The following is a 12444-nucleotide window of genomic DNA, read 5'->3' on the forward strand; positions in this document are numbered from 1 at the left end:
TTCTTAAAGAGTGCCCCCTTGAAAAACTGCTTTAACTGAAACTACTTCTTAAAGAGTGCCCCCTTGAAAAATTGCTTTAACTGAAACTACTTCCTAAAGAGTGCCCCCTTGAAAAACTACTTCTAATTGTTACCTTGGCGATCTGGTCTTGTGTCTCGCCGTCCAAAGTTTTCCCCAGCTTAAACGTCTTGTCGTTGATCTTCTTCTCAAGTCACTCCTCGACTGGCTGAGGCCTCTTCTCGTTGGTTAACTCCAATGGTAGACTTTAGCCCTTCTATCTCCGTCTGTTCAAAGGCTCGAACCACAACGGTGGCGAGCTGCGATCAAGGGTGCCCATGTCCAGATTGTCTCTGAGCCAAGGGTCAGTGCACATGAGTCGTAATGTACTTGTTAGAGGAGTTGTCCTGATGGCTTGACTTTTCATCGACAGGCTTTGTCGTCCAACACTTCTATGACCCTGCATGGTGTAAAAGTTTAATGTTGTACTGCCCTTTACCGTCGAGCTACGGTAGGACATAATAATTTGTCATTCTCGACACACGAGTTCTGCAAAATTTGTCAAAGTTGATCTTTTTTGCATGTTGTAGATCGTGAACTAGTACACCGGGTAAGTTCCCAGGAAAGAGAGGTGGGTCACCAACGGACATGCTTAAATACCAAGTCTTTTGATGGAGATCAAGCTCAAGAGGACATGGAGGCCAATCAACAAGATCAAGAAGAGGTGGAGGCACAAATGGAGGACGCCCATGGAGGTCAAAGTCCACCTCAAAGGATTACAAGAAGCATGTTCAAAGCTTTGGGAGCTAAAGGACATTTATTTTCTCTTTTTGTAATTTCTTTAGTTGAAGGTGCTTAGAGGGAAACATTAGAAACCTCTTTTGTTTTAGCATCTTTTAGGCTTTAGTTAGGAGCTTTAGGAGGGGGGGTGTATTAGTAGATAGGTGTAGGTGTAGTTTTTGGGAGGTGTCATAGTAGAAAAAGGTCACACCTCCCATGTGACTTGTTTTTGGTGGGAATTTCAAATGAGTTTATTTGAAATTTCCCACCTATTTTTCAGCACCTTAGGCTATAAATAGAGGTGCTTCCTTTGTAAAATTCAGATTGGAATTAATCTAAGAAAACTCTACTCAAATGTTGAGTGAACTTTGGAGAGCTTTGAGCCTTCTTCTCTAGTCTTATCTTGATGGATCATTGGAGTCCTCAAGTGGCGGCATCACTCTCATCTAGGAGCATTCCACACTTCTAGTGGCGAGATCATCCAACATTCTTCCATCTTCATGAGCACTCTCTTCTCCTTCCTTTCTTCTCTTTCAATTGTTCATGTTGTCTTGTGTTCTTGAGTTTTTTTTTGGTTCGGTTTTTCTGTTTTTCCAGCACCTATGTTCTATTCTTGCCTTTTAATTTCAATTCTGTTTGGTTCCTTTTAGTTTCTCCTCTTTTTTGGTTCAATTTGACTAAAATTGGTTCATCCAAATGAGTTTGGGATTTGGTACTAGTTTTTGGTGAGTTCTTGTCTTAGAACAAATGATCCAACTCTAAGAAAAGTGCCTCTATATTGTCCAACTCAAGGTGATTCCTAAGAAGGTCAAGAACCTTTCTCTATATGGCTAGTGGAATCACATCATGTGGTATCATGAGTCTTAGGTTCTTCTTGTTTAATTGTTGAGTTGTGTGCACTTTAATTTCAAGAGCTCTTTAATTTTCTTGCAATATAAGTTTCTGTTTTAGAATTTTACTTGAGTATTCTTGCTGTTTTTTTCTTTTACACCAAGTGCTTGTGAAAAGGTTTATGGCACTCATTCTTCTTATGAGTATGGTTGCTCTTTTGGAATGGCATTATCCTTCCTAGAGTTTACCTTAAGCTTCCTTTCACTTGTTGTTAAAATTTGTGTTGTGTCTTTTAATTTTGTAATCATGTCAAGTTTTGTCTTAGTCATGTTATTCCATAATTGTCATTACTTCTAGTAGTACTTTTATTGCTTTGATTGTTTCTTGCTTTAGTGTCATATAATTTTCTGAATTGATGTTGATCCTTTGTGCATTTTCTTTTTAGAATTGAGTTCATACTTGGATTCTAGACCTATACAAGTTCCAATACATCATTTTCTATTATGTCTTTGGTAGTTCATCATCCTGTTTTTTTATTCTTATTAGGATTCCGCTGTTTCTGAAAAAAAGTGCTTACTGTTTTTCCTTATTGCAATTGATTTACTTACTGGAAAATTCTGAAATTCTGGATTTGAGATCTTCAAAGTGTTAGAAAATAATAGAAAAAAGAATCATTCAAAAATACGAAGTACACAAAAAATGATAAATAAAATAAAAAAAGTGTACAATTCTGCCGAAAAAAATACGGTAATCTGGCAGCGATTTTGAAAAATTTATTTCTCTCAATTGGCTTACTGTTTTTACTTGATTCCAGTGCCATTATTGAGTTAACATCTTGAAGTTTCTGTGGTTTAAATTTCATAATCCAGTTCGCTCTACATCATTCCAGTTAAATCAGTGAATATCAAGCACAGTTTGCCTTTTAAAAAAAAAAAAAAATTTCCAGTAGCTAATTTTTTGTTTTCTTCATCTACTCTAGAACTTTTCCTTAAGTATTCTTTTGTGTGCCTACTTTTCTCATTGAGTTCTTTATTTTCTTGATTGTCTTTCATTCTTACTCTTTGAGTTTGTCTCACATATAGTTTTTCTTTTGCAATTACCTTTCTTTGCTTATACCTTTTCTTGTTTGTCTTTATTGTTTCATTGGTTTTGTGGTGGTTGCTTTTGAGATTGGTGTGCTTGCTTTGACATCTTACATTTGAGGATTCCAAGGCCTCAAGATCAGATTGGTGCAAGAACATTATTTCTTTGAGAGTGACCTCTTTTTCTACCTCATTTCACTTCGGCAGTTTCAATTGCAAAGCTCACTGTTTTTGCTAATTTTTTAACTTGTTTGCTGTTTTGTGTGTTTGCTGTTTTTAATTACAAATGGCTGGATTTTCAAGTGATGCATCCTACAAGCAGAATTCTCCTTCCAAAGCTTCAATTCTTGGTGAATTACATGAAGCTCAAAGAACAATTAGACGGTTGGAGGAGAAAATGCAAAAGATGGAGGTCCAACAAGCTAGACCATCTCCTTCTATCCATGATGGACATCATTCTCATAGACCATCTTCAAGAGCTTCTTCAAATGATGTTGGCCGTGAAGATGAGCATAGGAGAAGGAGACCTCCACCCCAAGTCCATGGACAAAGACATCATCACCAAGGGGAAAGAATTCACTACGGCAATGGCTTCTATCATGATGCAAAGTCCAAGCTTCCTTCGGTCAAGTTACCTTGTTTTAATGGTTCTAGTGATCCAAATGTATATTTAGATTGGGAGGCTAAGTGTGAACAAATTTTTGAGATCCATGAGATCCAAGATGAGCATAAGCTCAAGCTAGCCACCCTAGAGTTTAGTGATTATGCCATGAAATGGTGGCATGGAATTGTAAAGGACATTATCTATCACAAGGGTCCTCCCGTGGACTCTTGAAACTCTTTAAAGGATCACATGCGCGCTAGGTTTGTGCCCCCACATTTTAGGAAAGACCTCATGTTGAGACTCCAACGATTTCAACAAGGCACGCTAAATGTGGATGAATATTATAAGGAGCTTGAGACGCTTGTGCTTAAAATTGAATTAGAAGAAAGTGAAGAAGCCATGGTTGCTAGGTTTGTGAGTGGTCTTAGGAAGGATATTCAAGACATTGTTGAGTTACAAGAGTATTCATCATTGGGCTCTTTAGTTCATCTTGCAATGAAGGTGGAAGCCCAACTTGCTAAGAAAAACTCTTTTAAAAATGCTTCCAATGATGGATACTACTCTAAGTCTTGGAGAAACAAAACTTCTTTTTCTAAACATCCTTCCAAAGATTCTTCTTTCAAACCCAAGGAATCTAAGCCATCAACTTCTAGACCTAAGTCTCCCACTAGAACATCTAATACTAAATGCTTTAAATGTATGGGTTATGGTCATATTGTTGCAAATTGTCCTTCCAAACGAAGTATGTACATGCATGAGGGCATTGTAGTTAGTGAGCATGATTCGGATTCTCCTAAGCATTCATTGCATTCTCATGCATCTAGTGAGGAAGAGAGTGAATGTCCACTTGAAGGGGACTTGTTAGTTGTGAGAAGACTTCTTGGACAAGTTTCACAACCTTTTGATGAAAGTCAAAGGGAAAATATTTTCCATACAAGATGTCTTATTCAAAACAACATTTGTTCCTTGATAGTGGATGGGGGTAGTTGTGCAAATGTGGTTAGTACAAGAGTAGTAGATAAGCTTGGATTGCCTACTATCTCTCATACAAAGCCCTACAAATTACAATGGCTTAGTGAAGTAGGAGAAATAATTGTTAATAAACAAGTCCTCATCCATTTCTCCATTGGAAAATACAAAGATGAGGTATTATGTGATGTTGTGCCCATGGAAGCCACTCATGTTCTTTTGGGAAGGCCTTGGCAATTTGATAGAAAAGTTTTACATGATGGCTTTACCAACAAACTATCTTTTGAATTCCATGGTCACAAGGTTACTTTAAAATCTCTCTCTCCAAGAGAAGTCCATGAGGACCAAGTTATCATGAAGAAAAAGAGGGAGAGTGAAAAAGATAAAAAAGATAAGAGTTCTAAGCCTACACTCCTTGTGTCTAGGCGTGAAATTGAAAGGAAATAGTGGCTCATCATCCTCTTTTTTTAGCCATCCCTAGAACTCTTAGAGTAGAATCACTTGTTGATAGTTCTCATTGCTTGGAAAATTTGGTAGAAGAGTTCCAAGATGTGTTTCAAGATCCTCCAAATGGACTTCCACCTTTGAGAGGGATTGAGCACCAAATTGATTTGATATCGGGCTCTTCTTTACCAAATCGTCCAGCATATAGGACCAATCCAAGTGAAACCAAGGAAATTCGCCAACAAGTTGAGGCTTTGATTGAGAAAGGGTGGGTGCAAGATAGCATGAGTCCTTGTGCTATGCCTATCATCTTAGTGCCAAAAAAGGATGGCACATGGCGAATGTGTTCGGATTGTAGGGCCATAAATAACATAACCATTAAGTATAGGCATCCCATACCTAGACTAGATGATTTGTTGGATGAATTACATGGTTCTAAAATCTTTTCAAAGATTGATCTTAAAAGCGGCTACAATCAAATCCGTATCAAACCGGGTGATGAATGGAAGACGGCTTTTAAGACCAACTTTGGTTTATATGAGTGGTTAGTTATGCCTTTTGGTTTAACTAATGCACCAAGTACCTTCATGCGCCTCATGCATCATGTTCTTAGACCTTTCATTGGTAAGTTTGTTGTGGTTTACTTTGATGACATTCTCATTTATAGCTTATCTTTGAATGACCATAGGTTGCATGTTAGGCAAGTTTTGGAAACCCTTAGGAAGGAACATTTGTATGCTAACCTTGCTAAATGTATGTTTGCTCTTGATCATATAGAATTCCTAGGGTTTGTTGTGAGTTGTAAAGGGGTCCATGTGGACAAAACAAAGGTGGTGGCCATTCAAAATTGGCCTACACCGAAATCTTTGAATGAGGTCCGAAGTTTTCATGGGCTTGCTTCTTTCTATAGAAGATTTGTCCCAGACTTTGGTACCATTGCCGCACCACTCAATGACATAGTGAAAAAGGATGTGGTCTTTCATTGGGGAGAAGCACAACAAAATGCTTTTGATACTTTGAAAGAAAAATTGACTAATGCTCCCATCTTGGCCCTTCCTAATTTCACTAAGACATTTGAGATTGAGTGTGATGCTTCAAGCATAGGTATTGGGGCTGTTCTCCTTCAAGAGGGCCACCCCATAGCCTATTTTAGTGAGAAATTGAAGGGAAGTCATCTCAACTATTCCACCTATGATAAGGAATTATATGCACTTGTTAGGGCTTTGTTTACTTGGCAACACTATCTTTTTCCCAAAGAGTTTGTGATATATAGTGATCATGAATCTCTTAAATATTTGAAAAGCCAAAACAAACTTAACAAGAGGCATGCTAAGTGGGTGGAATTCATTGAGCAATTTCCTTATGTGATCAAACACAAGCAAGGCAAAATAAATATTGTGGCGAATGCTCTTTCTAGAAGATACACCTTGCTAAATCTTTTAACCTCTCAATATCTTGGTTTTGATCATATTAAGGAACTTTATCATGATGACCTTGATTTTTCTTCCATCTATCAAGAGTGTCTTAAAGGAGGACACAAAGACTTTTTTATTCAAGATGGCTTTCTTTTTAAAGGAAAACGTCTTTGTGTTCCCCAAAGCTCTATTAGATTATCTCTTGTTAGAGAAGCTCATGAGAGGGGTTTAGTGGGACATTTTGGGGTTGCTAAAACTTTGGATGTGTTGCATGAACATTTCTTTTGGCCACATATGCATAAACATGTTCATAGTTTGTGTGATAAATGCATAGCTTGCCGCAAAGCTAAGTCTAAAATGCATCCCCATGGTCTTTATACTCCTCTTCCTATCCCTTCAATGCCTTGGGTAGATATATCTATGGATTTCATCTTAGGCTTACCCAAGACATCAAAGGGAAAGGACTCCATTTTTGTGGTAGTGGATCGTTTTTCAAAGATGGCTCACTTTATTCCTTGCCACAAAGTGGATGATGCATGCCACATTGCAAACCTCTTCTTTCAAGAAGTGGTTCGCTTGCATGGGATTCCTAGGTCTATAGTGTCCGATAGAGATCCTAAGTTCTTGAGTCACTTTTGGAAGACCTTGTGGGGCAGGAACTAAGCTTTTATTTTCTACCACTTGCCACCCACAAACTGATGGTCAAACCGAGGTGGTGAATAGAACTTTGGGACAACTATTGAGATGCTTTATTTCGGGGAATCCTAGAGTGTGGGAGAATTTACTACCCCATGTTGAGTTTGCATATAACCGAGTAGTAAATTCTACCACCTCCCATTCTCCTTTTGAGGTGGTCTATGGGTTTAATCCCCTAACACCTCTTGATCTTCTTCCTATTCCCCTTCTTGGAGATGTCTTGTGCAAAGATGGGGATGAAAAGGCTTCTTCTGTGAAAACTTTGCATAAAGACATCAAGAAGAGAATTGAGAAGAAGGTTGGCAAGTATGCTGAACTTGCCAATAAAAGGAGAAAAGCATTGTTGTTTGATGAGGGCGATTGGGTTTGGCTTCACTTGAGGAAGGATCGTTTTCCTACTCAAAGGAAGTCCAAACTAATGCCTCGAGGGGATGGACCTTTCCAAGTCCTCAAGAGGATTAATGACAATGTTTATGAGTTAGATATGCCTAATACATTCTTAGGTAGTCATACTTTTAATGTCAGCGATCTAACTCCCTTTTCTGTAGGTTTCCAGAATTCGTGGTCGAATTCTCTCCAACTCGGGGAGTATGATGGAGATCAAGCTCAAGAGGACATGGAGGCCAATCAACAAGATCAAGAAGAGGTGGAGGCACAAATGGAGGACGCCCATGGAGGTCAAAGTCCACCTCAAAGGATTACAAGAAGCATGTTCAAAGCTTTGGGAGCTAGAGAACATTTATTTTCTCTTTTTGTAATTTCTTTAGTTGAAGGTGCTTAGAGGGAAACATTAGAAACCTCTTTTGTTTTAGCGTCTTTTAGGCTTTAGTTAGGAGCTTTAGGAGGGGGGTGTATTAGTAGATAGGTGTAGGTGTAGTTTTTGGGAGGTGTCATAGTAGAAAAAGGTCACACCTCCCATGTGACTTGTTTTTTGTGGGAATTTCAAATGAGTTTATTTGAAATTTCCCACCTATTTTTCAGCACCTTAGGTTATAAATAGAGGTGTTTCCTTTGTAAAATTCAGATTGGAATTAATCTAAGAAAACTCTACTCAAATTTTGAGTGAACTTTGAAGAGCTTTGAGCCTTCTTCTCTAGTCTTATCTTGATGGATCATTGGAGTCCTCAAGTGGCGGCATCACTCTCATCTAGGAGCATTCCACACTTCTAGTGGCGAGATCATCCAACATTCTTCCATCTTCATGAGCACTCTCTTCTCCTTCCTTTCTTCTCTTTCAATTGTTCATGTTGTCTTGTGTTCTTGAGTTTTTTTTTTGTTCGGTTTTTCTGTTTTTCCAGCACCTATGTTCTATTCTTGCCTTTTAATTTCAATTCTGTTTGGTTCCTTTTAGTTTCTCCTCTTTTTTGGTTCAATTTGACTAAAATTGGTTCATCCAAATGAGTTTGGGATTTGGTACTAGTTTTTGGTGAGTTCTTGTCTTAGAACAAATGATCCAACTCTAAGAAAAGTGCCTCTATATTGTCCAACTCAAGGTGATTCCTAAGAAGGTCAAGAACCTTTCTCTATATGGCTAGTGGAATCACATCATCTTTCCTCGCCAGAACTTTCCTAGACATGTACTTTTTCACTACTATGCTCTATGACCAGCAACAAGAATAACTTCTCTACTGTGAGAGATCATGATCATGATAACAATATCACAACAAATTTAAATGATAATTAATCGTTTACGTCATCTTCAGACTAACATGATAACAAATTCTTAAATATTCGTCATTTCCATGATAATATGATAGCCTATTCAAATAATAATTATATCTTTCATCTTCAGAATAACATGATAGCCGGTAAAATATCTTTTTCATCTTCTATCTACAGAATAATATCACCACAAATAAAATATTTCTTTATCTTTTATGCAACAGATATAATATCACAACAAATAAAAGTTAATAACGCAACAGATATAATATTACAACAGATAAAATTTAATATAGCAACAGATATAATATTACAACAAATAAAATTTCTCTTTATCTTTTATCCCCAGAATAATATCACAATATTTTCACAAAATATCACAATAGATGAAATATCTTTTTATCTTTTATCTCCAGCATAATACCTCAACAGATAAAATATCTCTTTATCTTTTATCTCCAGAATAATATATTTCTTTATCTTTTATCTCTAAAATAATATCTCATAAGATAAAATATTTATTTATCTTTTATCTCCAAAATAATATATTTCTTTATCTTTTATCTCTAAAATAATATATCTCTTTATCTTTTATCTCCAAAATAATATCACAACAAATAAAATATTCCATTATCTTTTATCTTCATAATAATATCATAACAAATATAATATCACAACAAATAAAATATTTATTTATCTTTTATCTCTAGAATAATATCACAACAAACAAAATATCTCTTTATCTTTTATCTTCATAATAATATCATAACAAATATAATATCACAACAAATAAAATATTTATTTATTTTTTATCTCTAGAATAATATCACAACAAACAAAATATCTCTTTATCTTTTATCTTCATAATAATATCTTAATAAATATAATATCACAACAAATAAAATATTCATTTATCTTTTATCTCCAGAATAATATCACAACAAACAAAATATTTCTTTATCTTTTATCTCTAGATTATCTTTTATCTTTGGAATAATATCACAGCAAACAAAATATTTCTTTATCTCTAGATTATCTTTTATTTTTGGAATAATATCGCAACAGATAAAATATTCCATTATCTTTTATCTTCGGAGTAATATCGCAACAGATAAAATATTCCATTATCTTTGTTACCTTTTCTAGGCTGACCAACATCTGAGTTGAGCTCACGACTCACCTCTTGTGCCCAATCACCGATGACCTCCCCCGAACCTTTGGGTCGAGCTGATGGGCTCTCCTGCATGGTGCTCATGCCCCTGTCTTACCTGGCACTAGGTAACCATTTACTCACGGGGCGGCTATACTCGAGTGCTTGCACTGACACCGAGCTAGGTTGACTTTACCTATGTTGTGCTTAAACAAATCAACAAACAGATCAATTTCGCAGAGCACCTATGCTCGTACTTATACCGAGCTAGGTCAACTTATCATGTGCCAATTCAGATAAATCAACAAAGTTAAATGCATCATCTTCCAAGAACAGATTTATCACACATTGTTCAAAGAGAAAGCATTAAGCACGAATATCTTAGCTGAAATAGAACTTGAGGTTTTGCCACATTCCGCGCTCGAGGAATGGCCTTAACTGGTCAGCCTTGGCTTCTTCATTCACTGATTGGAGGGCTTCTCCACAATTTGTTGTATAGTCATCTCTTCGCTCATAGTGCGTGTAGGTCTCATGTACGTGGTTTCTAGAAGCCCCCCTTGACTATCTGCGATTTGAGGGCTGGAACTAGGTGGGAAACTGCAACTGGAACTGAAAACTTGTGTGGTGGAACCGATGTTTATTTCGGCCCCACGGTGGGCGCCAAATGTTCCGGCCGGTTGACCTGGGTCATCTTTATGAGTGGCTTGTCCCCACGAGCTAGAGCACCTTCGTTCTGCCTTGTCTACGAGTACCTGAAAAAGAAGAACAAAGGGACGCCCTCGCGGCCGTTTGCACTCCGACGATCAAGTCAGCTAGCGAGAAACACCAAAGTGACTAGAGACTGTATGATTATCTCAATGACTGGAACTGTGTTGCCCTAATTGCCTTGTGCTCACAGCTGGGTGTGCCGTCAAGAACAACTAGGGTTTAGTGTTTTGTATAACTATGAAAAGTGTACCTTACTAGGGCTCTTCGTGCCCTTTATATAGGTGAAAACTAGGGTTTACCTTTGCGCTGCTGCTATTATCTAGGGTTCCTCGGAGAAGGTCCTTGCGCCGCTATCTTTAGGATCTTAGCGTATCCGGCCCATGGACTTCCCTTATCTGGAGTGCAATGTATAACCTTATGGCCACTTGGGCTCTAACTTGAGCGCTGTATCTCTCGCGCCATCATACTCCGTGGGTGCCCTAACTAATCACGCGTCATGCATGCAGCCTTCCCTGGATATCTTTAATGAGCACGTGGGCATTGCCACGTACCCCTTTGACTCGATCATTTATTCTGTGCGGAGGGTCCCACAGTGCCGCCACCCAACTTTAGGGCGATGTCTTACTTTGCGCGATGCTTCTCTTGGGCGATGGGCGATGATCCATCTTGGTGGTGACACATCTCGGCGATAACCAATTATTTATACTGAAGAATGCCGCTTCTATATACGGCGACTACGTTGACTATGTTGACTATACGGCGACTATGTTGACTTCTTGACCACCTACCTTTCTCTTGTCCACGTCATCACACCCAATAACCTGGACGGTACAATATATAACAATATAAGTATCAAAAAGATAAAATAAAAAGTAAATTGAATAAACAATTCTCTTGAACAATTAAACAAGAGTTTGGTTAGCAAAGTCCACGTGGTCACATTGTCTTAATCATAAAAAATGGTGTGGTTGAGAATTTCTATATACAACTTGTAGCCACGTTCCAAAACATGATTGTAAAGATAGTGTTGGACTTGAAAACATTAGGAGCAGAATAAACTTTGATGTTCTCAGTAATGGTTGATTTTATTTTTTTGGAGATTTTAGTTCTTCTAATCTATGGTAACACACTTCTTTTGGCCACCTAATACACCTCTCCGTATTTCATCGCCCACTATGTATCCTTGCAAATATCAAGCCCCAATATCTGTTTCACACATGAACAATAATGATTAATTAGAACATTAAACAAATTGTTTCGCACTGTCACTATCCATAATTAGTTAATTATAAAATGTGTATGTATGAGGGCAGTTAGGGCAGTGAGACTACTTTATGTTCCTTCCATTACAGTGGCCTAAAAGGAAATAAACAGGTTAGAACACTACCATGGATTAATCAAAATTGAGATAATTGTTGACTTTTTAGTATTACATAATAATTAATTGGGAAAGAAAATAACTTCATGAAAAGGTCGACATCTACCTCTGGAAATATGCCAGCAAACTTTCCCCTTCTAGCAAGCCCGGTTAATAGATCTACAATCACATTAATTAAGACAAAAATTAAGGGTCATTTTCCCTAAAGATGAAGAGATACGGTTGAAATTAAGGGTGTTTCAAAACAAACACCTTTTTGGGTGAACTCAACATCTGTATATCATGCAAGTGCATCTCTAATTAGGTGGGGATGGAGGTGGCAAGGAGCTTCTGCTATGTGGTTTTCCATCTTCATTATCAACATGGATGGAGAAATAGATATCTGGTGACAACCTATTAACCGTAATGCCTTTTCCATAGTTTTAGACAAATTCTCATAATAAACACCAACATGGTCCCCTGTCTCATATCTGTGAAATAAAACATGCATAAGAACATGGGAAATGTAGGAAAAATATATAAACAAGTGTATAAGATAGGTATATTCTCCCAAGCAAATACTTAATTAGGGTAGGGATAAGAGAAAAAGGGGAACGAAAAAAAAAACACATCAAAAGTTAAGAGAAAATGGAGCGTGGGTTGAGAAAATGAACAATACCTTGTCGTTTTATAGCAAACTGAAATATTCTCTCAATTTCATACAATTCATTTATTTTAAGAAGAAGTCT

The 12444-nt window shown here is 37.3% G+C and overlaps 1 long non-coding RNA gene across 2 annotated transcripts; it reads right to left on the reverse strand.

Moving 5' to 3' along the window:
• Nucleotides 1-9533: 9533 nt before the first annotated feature.
• LOC137826996 (uncharacterized) lies at nt 9534-12106 on the reverse strand. 2 transcript variants are annotated; one of them, XR_011083636.1, is made up of 3 exons: nt 11969-12106; nt 11823-11875; nt 9534-11159 (listed from the first exon to the last, which is right to left on the reverse strand). It is a non-coding gene; the product is annotated as an uncharacterized lncRNA (long non-coding RNA). The 2 variants fall into 2 exon arrangements; XR_011083637.1 differs by lacking the exon at nt 9534-11159 and adding an exon at nt 11415-11544.
• Between the last annotated feature and the right edge of the window lie 338 nt (nt 12107-12444).

Source organism: Phaseolus vulgaris, chromosome 8 (genome assembly GCF_000499845.2).
Source record: "Phaseolus vulgaris cultivar G19833 chromosome 8, P. vulgaris v2.0, whole genome shotgun sequence".
Taxonomy (NCBI): Eukaryota; Viridiplantae; Streptophyta; class Magnoliopsida; order Fabales; family Fabaceae; genus Phaseolus; species Phaseolus vulgaris.